Consider the following 12,501-nt stretch of genomic DNA (forward strand, 5'->3'; position numbering starts at 1 on the left):
CCAATAGTTTGCCGGGAAACATCGATTATTCCGATCTAGAAAGAGACAGAGACAGTCGATCCGCGTTATGTTAAATATCTCAAGGTTACCGATTCCACAAAATTATAAAAAGTATACGGCTGTGTAGCAGGGATCAAAACGAGTAATTTCGTGTATAAAGTTTAATTAATATCCCATTAGTTTCCGGGAAACATCGATAATTCCGATCTAGAAAGAGACAGAGACAGTCGATCCGCGTTATGTTAAATATCTCAAGGTTACCGATTCCACAAAATTATAAAAAGTATACGGCTGTGTAGCGGGGATCAAAACGAGTAATTTCATGTATAAAGTTTAATTAATCTCCCATTACTTTGCCGGGAAACATCGATTATTCCGATCTAGAAAGAGACAGAGATAGACGATCCGCGTTATGTTAAATATTTCAAGGTTCCCGATTCCACAAAATTATAAAAAGTATACGGCTGTGTAGCAGGGATCAAAACGAATAATTTCGTGTATAAAGTTTAATTAATATCCCATTAGTTTCCGGGAAACATCGATAATTCCGATCTAGAAAGAGACAGAGACAGTCGATCCGCGTTATGTTAAATATCTCAAGGTTACCGATTCCACAAAATTATAAAAAGTATACGGCTGTGTAGCGGGGATCAAAACGAGTAATTTCATGTATAAAGTTTAATTAAACTCCCATTAGTTTCCGGGAAACATCGATAATTCCGATCTAGAAAGAGACAGAGACAGTCGATCCGCGTTATGTTAAATATCTCAAGGTTACCGATTCCACAAAATTATAAAAAGTATACGGCTGTGTAGCGGGGATCAAAACGAGTAATTTCATGTATAAAGTTTAATTAAACTCCCAATAGTTTGCCGGGAAACATCGATTATTCCGATCTAGAAAGAGACAGAGACAGTCGATCCGCGTTATGTTAAATATTTCAAGGTTCCCGATTCCACAAAATTATAAAAAGTATACGGCTGTGTAGCGGGGATCAAAACGAGTAATTTCGTGTATAAAGTTTAATTAATCTCCCATTACTTTGCCGGGAAACATCGATTATTCCGATCTAGAAAGAGACAGAGATAGACGATCCGCGTTATGTTAAATATCTCCAGGTTACCGATTCCACAAAATTATAAAAAGTATACGGCTGTGTAGCGGGGATCAAAACGAGTAATTTCATGTATAAAGTTTAATTAAACTCTCAATAGTTTGCCGGGAAACATCGATTATTCCGATCTAGAAAGAGACAGAGACAGTCGATCCGCGTTATGTTAAATATCTCAAGGTTACCGATTCCACAAAATTATAAAAAGTATACGGCTGTGTAGCGGGGATCAAAACGAGTAATTTCATGTATAAAGTTTAATTAAACTCCCAATAGTTTGCCGGGAAACATCGATTATTCCGATCTAGAAAGAGACAGAGACAGTCGATCCGCGTTATGTTAAATATCTCAAGGTTACCGATTCCACAAAATTATAAAAAGTATACGGCTGTGTAGCGGGGATCAAAACGAGTAATTTCATGTATAAAGTTTAATTAAACTCCCAATAGTTTGCCGGGAAACATCGATTATTCCGATCTAGAAAGAGACAGAGACAGTCGATCCGCGTTATGTTAAATATTTCAAGGTTCCCGATTCCACAAAATTATAAAAAGTATACGGCTGTGTAGCGGGGATCAAAACGAGTAATTTCGTGTATAAAGTTTAATTAATCTCCCATTACTTTGCCGGGAAACATCGATTATTCCGATCTAGAAAGAGACAGAGATAGACGATCCGCGTTATGTTAAATATCTCCAGGTTACCGATTCCACAAAATTATAAAAAGTATACGGCTGTGTAGCGGGGATCAAAACGAGTAATTTCATGTATAAAGTTTAATTAAACTCCCAATAGTTTGCCGGGAAACATCGATTATTCCGATCTAGAAAGAGACAGAGACAGTCGATCCGCGTTATGTTAAATATCTCAAGGTTACCGATTCCACAAAATTATAAAAAGTATACGGCTGTGTAGCGGGGATCAAAACGAGTAATTTCATGTATAAAGTTTAATTAAACTCCCAATAGTTTGCCGGGAAACATCGATTATTCCGATCTAGAAAGAGACAGAGACAGTCGATCCGCGTTATGTTAAATATTTCAAGGTTCCCGATTCCACAAAATTATAAAAAGTATACGGCTGTGTAGCGGGGATCAAAACGAGTAATTTCGTGTATAAAGTTTAATTAATATCCCATTACTTTGCCGGGAAACATCAATACTTCGATCGCGCGAGAGAGACAGAGAAACGAACAGTCTTTTTTTCGATTTACGGCTAAAATAAATTTTTCTCATTTTATTCAATAACACATTCTTGCTTAGATAACTTTTTTACATAGGGATTAAGCATTTAGAACGATATAATGTTTAAAATAAGGGCACTTTACTCTTGACATTTTACGGTTTTTTCAATTTTCTGAAAAATCCTATCATTAGATTTTTTTAAAAATACGATATTCTTGCTTAACTAACGTTTCTACATAGGGATTAAGCATTTAGAACGAAATCTAATGTCAGAAAATGGCACTTTACTCTTGACATTTTTCGGTTTTTTCAATTTTCTGGAAAATCCTATCATTAGATTTTTTTTAAAATACGATATTCTTGCTTAACTAACGTTTTTACATAGGGATTAAGCATTTAGAACGAAATCTAATGTAGGAAAATGGTACTTTACTCTTGACCGGTACGTTGGGACTTTGAAAATATTCGGGCGTTCCAATCGCTCGTCTGTTGCATCATAGCGCGTCTCGGCGCAATCGACCGATTCGCTCGACCCATTATTTTCGATTTACGGCTAAAATAAATTTTTCTCATTTTATTCAATAACATATTCTTGCTTAGATAACTTTTTTACATAGGGATTAAGCATTTAGAACGATATAATGTTTAAAATAAGGGCACTTTACTCTTGACATTTTACGGTTTTTTCAATTTTATGAAAAATCCTATCATTAGATTTTTTTAAAAATACGATAATCTTGCTTAACTAACGTTTCTACATAGGGATTAAGCATTTAGAACGAAATCTAATGTCAGAAAATGGCACTTTACTCTTGACATTTTTCGGTTTTTTCAATTTTCTGGAAAATCCTATCATTAGATTTTTTTTAAAATACGATATTCTTGCTTAACTAACGTTTTTACATAGGGATTAAGCATTTAGAACGAAATCTAATGTAGGAAAATGGTACTTTACTCTTGATCGGTACGTTGGGACTTTGAAAATATTCGGGCGTTCCAATCGCTCGTCTGTTGCATCATAGCGCGTCTCGGCGCAATCGACCGATTCGCTCGACCCATTATTTTCGATTTACGGCTAAAATAAATTTTTCTCATTTTATTCAATAACATATTCTTGCTTAGATAACTTTTTTACATAGGGATTAAGCATTTAGAACGATATAATGTTTAAAATAAGGGCACTTTACTCTTGACATTTTACGGTTTTTTCAATTTTCTGAAAAATCCTATCATTAGATTTTTTTAAAAATACGATAATCTTGCATAACTAACGTTTCTACATAGGGATTAAGCATTTAGAACGAAATCTAATGTCAGAAAATGGCACTTTACTCTTGACATTTTTCGGTTTTTTCAATTTTCTGGAAAATCCTATCATTAGATTTTTTTAAAAATACGATAATCTTGCTTAACTAACGTTTCTACATAGGGATTAAGCATTTAGAACGAAATCTAATGTAGGAAAATGGTACTTTACTCTTGATCGGTACGTTGGGACTTTGAAAATATTCGGGCGTTCCAATCGCTCGTCTGTTGCATCATAGCGCGTCTCGGCGCAATCGACCGATTCGCTCGACCCATTATTTTCGATTTACGGCTAAAATAAATTTTTCTCATTTTATTCAATAACATATTCTTGCTTAGATAACTTTTTTACATAGGGATTAAGCATTTAGAACGATATAATGTTTAAAATAAGGGCACTTTACTCTTGACATTTTACGGTTTTTTCAATTTTATGAAAAATCCTATCATTAGATTTTTTTAAAAATACGATAATCTTGCTTAACTAACGTTTCTACATAGGGATTAAGCATTTAGAACGAAATCTAATGTCAGAAAATGGCACTTTACTCTTGACATTTTTCGGTTTTTTCAATTTTCTGGAAAATCCTATCATTAGATTTTTTTTAAAATACGATATTCTTGCTTAACTAACGTTTTTACATAGGGATTAAGCATTTAGAACGAAATCTAATGTAGGAAAATGGTACTTTACTCTTGACCGGTACGTTGGGACTTTGAAAATATTCGGGCGTTCCAATCGCTCGTCTGTTGCATCATAGCGCGTCTCGGCGCAATCGACCGATTCGCTCGACCCATTATTTTCGATTTACGGCTAAAATAAATTTTTCTCATTTTATTCAATAACATATTCTTGCTTAGATAACTTTTTTACATAGGGATTAAGCATTTAGAACGATATAATGTTTAAAATAAGGGCACTTTACTCTTGACATTTTACGGTTTTTTCAATTTTATGAAAAATCCTATCATTAGATTTTTTTAAAAATACGATAATCTTGCATAACTAACGTTTCTACATAGGGATTATGCATTTAGAACGAAATCTAATGTCAGAAAATGGCACTTTACTCTTGACATTTTTCGGTTTTTTCAATTTTCTGGAAAATCCTATCATTAGATTTTTTTTAAAATACGATATTCTTGCTTAACTAACGTTTTTACATAGGGATTAAGCATTTAGAACGAAATCTAATGTAGGAAAATGGTACTTTACTCTTGATCGGTACGTTGGGACTTTGAAAATATTCGGGCGTTCCAATCGCTCGTCTGTTGCATCATAGCGCGTCTCGGCGCAATCGACCGATTCGCTCGACCCATTATTTTCGATTTACGGCTAAAATAAATTTTTCTCATTTTATTCAATAACATATTCTTGCTTAGATAACTTTTTTACATAGGGATTAAGCATTTAGAACGATATAATGTTTAAAATAAGGGCACTTTACTCTTGACATTTTACGGTTTTTTCAATTTTATGAAAAATCCTATCATTAGATTTTTTTAAAAATACGATAATCTTGCTTAACTAACGTTTCTACATAGGGATTAAGCATTTAGAACGAAATCTAATGTCAGAAAATGGCACTTTACTCTTGACATTTTTCGGTTTTTTCAATTTTCTGGAAAATCCTATCATTAGATTTTTTTTAAAATACGATATTCTTGCTTAACTAACGTTTTTACATAGGGATTAAGCATTTAGAACGAAATCTAATGTAGGAAAATGGTACTTTACTCTTGACCGGTACGTTGGGACTTTGAAAATATTCGGGCGTTCCAATCGCTCGTCTGTTGCATCATAGCGCGTCTCGGCGCAATCGACCGATTCGCTCGACCCATTATTTTCGATTTACGGCTAAAATAAATTTTTCTCATTTTATTCAATAACATATTCTTGCTTAGATAACTTTTTTACATAGGGATTAAGCATTTAGAACGATATAATGTTTAAAATAAGGGCACTTTACTCTTGACATTTTACGGTTTTTTCAATTTTATGAAAAATCCTATCATTAGATTTTTTTAAAAATACGATAATCTTGCATAACTAACGTTTCTACATAGGGATTAAGCATTTAGAACGAAATCTAATGTCAGAAAATGGCACTTTACTCTTGACATTTTTCGGTTTTTTCAATTTTCTGGAAAATCCTATCATTAGATTTTTTTAAAAATACGATATTCTTGCATAACTAACGTTTCTACATAGGGATTATGCATTTAGAACGAAATCTAATGTCAGAAAATGGCACTTTACTCTTGACATTTTTCGGTTTTTTCAATTTTCTGGAAAATCCTATCATTAGATTTTTTTTAAAATACGATATTCTTGCTTAACTAACGTTTTTACATAGGGATTAAGCATTTAGAACGAAATCTAATGTAGGAAAATGGTACTTTACTCTTGATCGGTACGTTGGGACTTTGAAAATATTCGGGCGTTCCAATCGCTCGTCTGTTGCATCATAGCGCGTCTCGGCGCAATCGACCGATTCGCTCGACCCATTATTTTCGATTTACGGCTAAAATAAATTTTTCTCATTTTATTCAATAACATATTCTTGCTTAGATAACTTTTTTACATAGGGATTAAGCATTTAGAACGATATAATGTTTAAAATAAGGGCACTTTACTCTTGACATTTTACGGTTTTTTCAATTTTATGAAAAATCCTATCATTAGATTTTTTTAAAAATACGATAATCTTGCTTAACTAACGTTTCTACATAGGGATTAAGCATTTAGAACGAAATCTAATGTCAGAAAATGGCACTTTACTCTTGACATTTTTCGGTTTTTTCAATTTTCTGGAAAATCCTATCATTAGATTTTTTTTAAAATACGATATTCTTGCTTAACTAACGTTTTTACATAGGGATTAAGCATTTAGAACGAAATCTAATGTAGGAAAATGGTACTTTACTCTTGACCGGTACGTTGGGACTTTGAAAATATTCGGGCGTTCCAATCGCTCGTCTGTTGCATCATAGCGCGTCTCGGCGCAATCGACCGATTCGCTCGACCCATTATTTTCGATTTACGGCTAAAATAAATTTTTCTCATTTTATTCAATAACATATTCTTGCTTAGATAACTTTTTTACATAGGGATTAAGCATTTAGAACGATATAATGTTTAAAATAAGGGCACTTTACTCTTGACATTTTACGGTTTTTTCAATTTTATGAAAAATCCTATCATTAGATTTTTTTAAAAATACGATAATCTTGCATAACTAACGTTTCTACATAGGGATTAAGCATTTAGAACGAAATCTAATGTCAGAAAATGGCACTTTACTCTTGACATTTTTCGGTTTTTTCAATTTTCTGGAAAATCCTATCATTAGATTTTTTTAAAAATACGATATTCTTGCTTAACTAACGTTTTTACATAGGGATTAAGCATTTAGAACGAAATCTAATGTAGGAAAATGGTACTTTACTCTTGATCGGTACGTTGGGACTTTGAAAATATTCGGGCGTTCCAATCGCTCGTCTGTTGCATCATAGCGCGTCTCGGCGCAATCGACCGATTCGCTCGACCCATTATTTTCGATTTACGGCTAAAATAAATTTTTCTCATTTTATTCAATAACATATTCTTGCTTAGATAACTTTTTTACATAGGGATTAAGCATTTAGAACGATATAATGTTTAAAATAAGGGCACTTTACTCTTGACATTTTACGGTTTTTTCAATTTTATGAAAAATCCTATCATTAGATTTTTTTAAAAATACGATAATCTTGCTTAACTAACGTTTCTACATAGGGATTAAGCATTTAGAACGAAATCTAATGTCAGAAAATGGCACTTTACTCTTGACATTTTTCGGTTTTTTCAATTTTCTGGAAAATCCTATCATTAGATTTTTTTTAAAATACGATATTCTTGCTTAACTAACGTTTTTACATAGGGATTAAGCATTTAGAACGAAATCTAATGTAGGAAAATGGTACTTTACTCTTGATCGGTACGTTGGGACTTTGAAAATATTCGGCCGTACGCGGCGCGTCTCGGCGCTTCGAACAGCTCCGGTGTCCCCATTATTTTCGATTTACGGCTAAAATAAATTTTTCTAATTTTTTTCAATAACATATTCTTGCTTAAATAACTTTTTTACATAGGGATTAAGCATTTAGAACGATACATTGTTTAAAATAAGGGCACTTTACTCTTGACATTTTACGGTTTTTTCAATTTTATGAAAAATCCTATCATTAGATTTTTTTAAAAATACGATAATCTTGCTTAACTAACGTTTCTACATAGGGATTAAGCATTTAGAACGAAATCTAATGTAGGAAAATGGTACTTTACTCTTGATCGGTACGTTGGGACTTTGAAAATATTCGGGCGTTCCAATCGCTCGTCTGTTGCATCATAGCGCGTCTCGGCGCAATCGACCGATTCGCTCGACCCATTATTTTCGATTTACGGCTAAAATAAATTTTTCTCATTTTATTCAATAACATATTCTTGCTTAGATAACTCTTTTACATAGGGATTAAGCATTTAGAACGATATAATGTTTAAAATAAGGGCACTTTACTCTTGACATTTTACGGTTTTTTCAATTTTATGAAAAATCCTATCATTAGATTTTTTTAAAAATACGATAATCTTGCTTAACTAACGTTTCTACATAGGGATTAAGCATTTAGAACGAAATCTAATGTCAGAAAATGGCACTTTACTCTTGACATTTTTCGGTTTTTTCAATTTTCTGGAAAATCCTATCATTAGATTTTTTTTAAAATACGATATTCTTGCTTAACTAACGTTTTTACATAGGGATTAAGCATTTAGAACGAAATCTAATGTAGGAAAATGGTACTTTACTCTTGACCGGTACGTTGGGACTTTGAAAATATTCGGGCGTTCCAATCGCTCGTCTGTTGCATCATAGCGCGTCTCGGCGCAATCGACCGATTCGCTCGACCCATTATTTTCGATTTACGGCTAAAATAAATTTTTCTCATTTTATTCAATAACATATTCTTGCTTAGATAACTTTTTTACATAGGGATTAAGCATTTAGAACGATATAATGTTTAAAATAAGGGCACTTTACTCTTGACATTTTACGGTTTTTTCAATTTTATGAAAAATCCTATCATTAGATTTTTTTAAAAATACGATAATCTTGCATAACTAACGTTTCTACATAGGGATTATGCATTTAGAACGAAATCTAATGTCAGAAAATGGCACTTTACTCTTGACATTTTTCGGTTTTTTCAATTTTCTGGAAAATCCTATCATTAGATTTTTTTTAAAATACGATATTCTTGCTTAACTAACGTTTTTACATAGGGATTAAGCATTTAGAACGAAATCTAATGTAGGAAAATGGTACTTTACTCTTGATCGGTACGTTGGGACTTTGAAAATATTCGGGCGTTCCAATCGCTCGTCTGTTGCATCATAGCGCGTCTCGGCGCAATCGACCGATTCGCTCGACCCATTATTTTCGATTTACGGCTAAAATAAATTTTTCTCATTTTATTCAATAACATATTCTTGCTTAGATAACTTTTTTACATAGGGATTAAGCATTTAGAACGATACATTGTTTAAAATAAGGGCACTTTACTCTTGACATTTTACGGTTTTTTCAATTTTATGAAAAATCCTATCATTAGATTTTTTTAAAAATACGATAATCTTGCTTAACTAACGTTTCTACATAGGGATTAAGCATTTAGAACGAAATCTAATGTAGGAAAATGGTACTTTACTCTTGATCGGTACGTTGGGACTTTGAAAATATTCGGGCGTTCCAATCGCTCGTCTGTTGCATCATAGCGCGTCTCGGCGCAATCGACCGATTCGCTCGACCCATTATTTTCGATTTACGGCTAAAATAAATTTTTCTCATTTTATTCAATAACATATTCTTGCTTAGATAACTTTTTTACATAGGGATTAAGCATTTAGAACGATATAATGTTTAAAATAAGGGCACTTTACTCTTGACATTTTACGGTTTTTTCAATTTTATGAAAAATCCTATCATTAGATTTTTTTAAAAATACGATAATCTTGCTTAACTAACGTTTCTACATAGGGATTAAGCATTTAGAACGAAATCTAATGTCAGAAAATGGCACTTTACTCTTGACATTTTTCGGTTTTTTCAATTTTCTGGAAAATCCTATCATTAGATTTTTTTTAAAATACGATATTCTTGCTTAACTAACGTTTTTACATAGGGATTAAGCATTTAGAACGAAATCTAATGTAGGAAAATGGTACTTTACTCTTGACCGGTACGTTGGGACTTTGAAAATATTCGGGCGTTCCAATCGCTCGTCTGTTGCATCATAGCGCGTCTCGGCGCAATCGACCGATTCGCTCGACCCATTATTTTCGATTTACGGCTAAAATAAATTTTTCTCATTTTATTCAATAACATATTCTTGCTTAGATAACTTTTTTACATAGGGATTAAGCATTTAGAACGATATAATGTTTAAAATAAGGGCACTTTACTCTTGACATTTTACGGTTTTTTCAATTTTATGAAAAATCCTATCATTAGATTTTTTTAAAAATACGATAATCTTGCATAACTAACGTTTCTACATAGGGATTATGCATTTAGAACGAAATCTAATGTCAGAAAATGGCACTTTACTCTTGACATTTTTCGGTTTTTTCAATTTTCTGGAAAATCCTATCATTAGATTTTTTTTAAAATACGATATTCTTGCTTAACTAACGTTTTTACATAGGGATTAAGCATTTAGAACGAAATCTAATGTAGGAAAATGGTACTTTACTCTTGATCGGTACGTTGGGACTTTGAAAATATTCGGGCGTTCCAATCGCTCGTCTGTTGCATCATAGCGCGTCTCGGCGCAATCGACCGATTCGCTCGACCCATTATTTTCGATTTACGGCTAAAATAAATTTTTCTCATTTTATTCAATAACATATTCTTGCTTAGATAACTTTTTTACATAGGGATTAAGCATTTAGAACGATATAATGTTTAAAATAAGGGCACTTTACTCTTGACATTTTACGGTTTTTTCAATTTTATGAAAAATCCTATCATTAGATTTTTTTAAAAATACGATAATCTTGCTTAACTAACGTTTCTACATAGGGATTAAGCATTTAGAACGAAATCTAATGTCAGAAAATGGCACTTTACTCTTGACATTTTTCGGTTTTTTCAATTTTCTGGAAAATCCTATCATTAGATTTTTTTTAAAATACGATATTCTTGCTTAACTAACGTTTTTACATAGGGATTAAGCATTTAGAACGAAATCTAATGTAGGAAAATGGTACTTTACTCTTGACCGGTACGTTGGGACTTTGAAAATATTCGGGCGTTCCAATCGCTCGTCTGTTGCATCATAGCGCGTCTCGGCGCAATCGACCGATTCGCTCGACCCATTATTTTCGATTTACGGCTAAAATAAATTTTTCTCATTTTATTCAATAACATATTCTTGCTTAGATAACTTTTTTACATAGGGATTAAGCATTTAGAACGATATAATGTTTAAAATAAGGGCACTTTACTCTTGACATTTTACGGTTTTTTCAATTTTCTGAAAAATCCTATCATTAGATTTTTTTAAAAATACGATAATCTTGCATAACTAACGTTTCTACATAGGGATTAAGCATTTAGAACGAAATCTAATGTCAGAAAATGGCACTTTACTCTTGACATTTTTCGGTTTTTTCAATTTTCTGGAAAATCCTATCATTAGATTTTTTTAAAAATACGATATTCTTGCTTAACTAACGTTTTTACATAGGGATTAAGCATTTAGAACGAAATCTAATGTAGGAAAATGGTACTTTACTCTTGATCGGTACGTTGGGACTTTGAAAATATTCGGGCGTTCCAATCGCTCGTCTGTTGCATCATAGCGCGTCTCGGCGCAATCGACCGATTCGCTCGACCCATTATTTTCGATTTACGGCTAAAATAAATTTTTCTCATTTTATTCAATAACATATTCTTGCTTAGATAACTTTTTTACATAGGGATTAAGCATTTAGAACGATATAATGTTTAAAATAAGGGCACTTTACTCTTGACATTTTACGGTTTTTTCAATTTTCTGAAAAATCCTATCATTAGATTTTTTTAAAAATACGATAATCTTGCATAACTAACGTTTCTACATAGGGATTAAGCATTTAGAACGAAATCTAATGTCAGAAAATGGCACTTTACTCTTGACATTTTTCGGTTTTTTCAATTTTCTGGAAAATCCTATCATTAGATTTTTTTTAAAATACGATATTCTTGCTTAACTAACGTTTTTACATAGGGATTAAGCATTTAGAACGAAATCTAATGTAGGAAAATGGTACTTTACTCTTGATCGGTACGTTGGGACTTTGAAAATATTCGGGCGTACGCGGCGCGCTCGGCGCTTCGAACAGCTCCGGTGTCCCCATTATTTTCGATTTACGGCTAAAATAAATTTTTCTCATTTTATTCAATAACATATTCTTGCTTAGATAACTTTTTTACATAGGGATTAAGCATTTAGAACGATATAATGTTTAAAATAAGGGCACTTTACTCTTGACATTTTACGGTTTTTTCAATTTTCTGAAAAATCCTATCATTAGATTTTTTTAAAAATACGATATTCTTGCTTAACTAACGTTTCTACATAGGGATTAAGCATTTAGAACGAAATCTAATGTCAGAAAATGGCACTTTACTCTTGACATTTTTCGGTTTTTTCAATTTTCTGGAAAATCCTATCATTAGATTTTTTTAAAAATACGATATTCTTGCTTAACTAACGTTTTTACATAGGGATTAAGCATTTAGAACGAAATCTAATGTAGGAAAATGGTACTTTACTCTTGATCGGTACGTTGGGACTTTGAAAATATTCGGCCGTAC

The sequence above is a fragment of the Megalopta genalis genome, unplaced genomic scaffold (assembly GCF_051020955.1).
Source record: "Megalopta genalis isolate 19385.01 unplaced genomic scaffold, iyMegGena1_principal scaffold0046, whole genome shotgun sequence".
Classification (NCBI taxonomy): domain Eukaryota; kingdom Metazoa; phylum Arthropoda; class Insecta; order Hymenoptera; family Halictidae; genus Megalopta; species Megalopta genalis.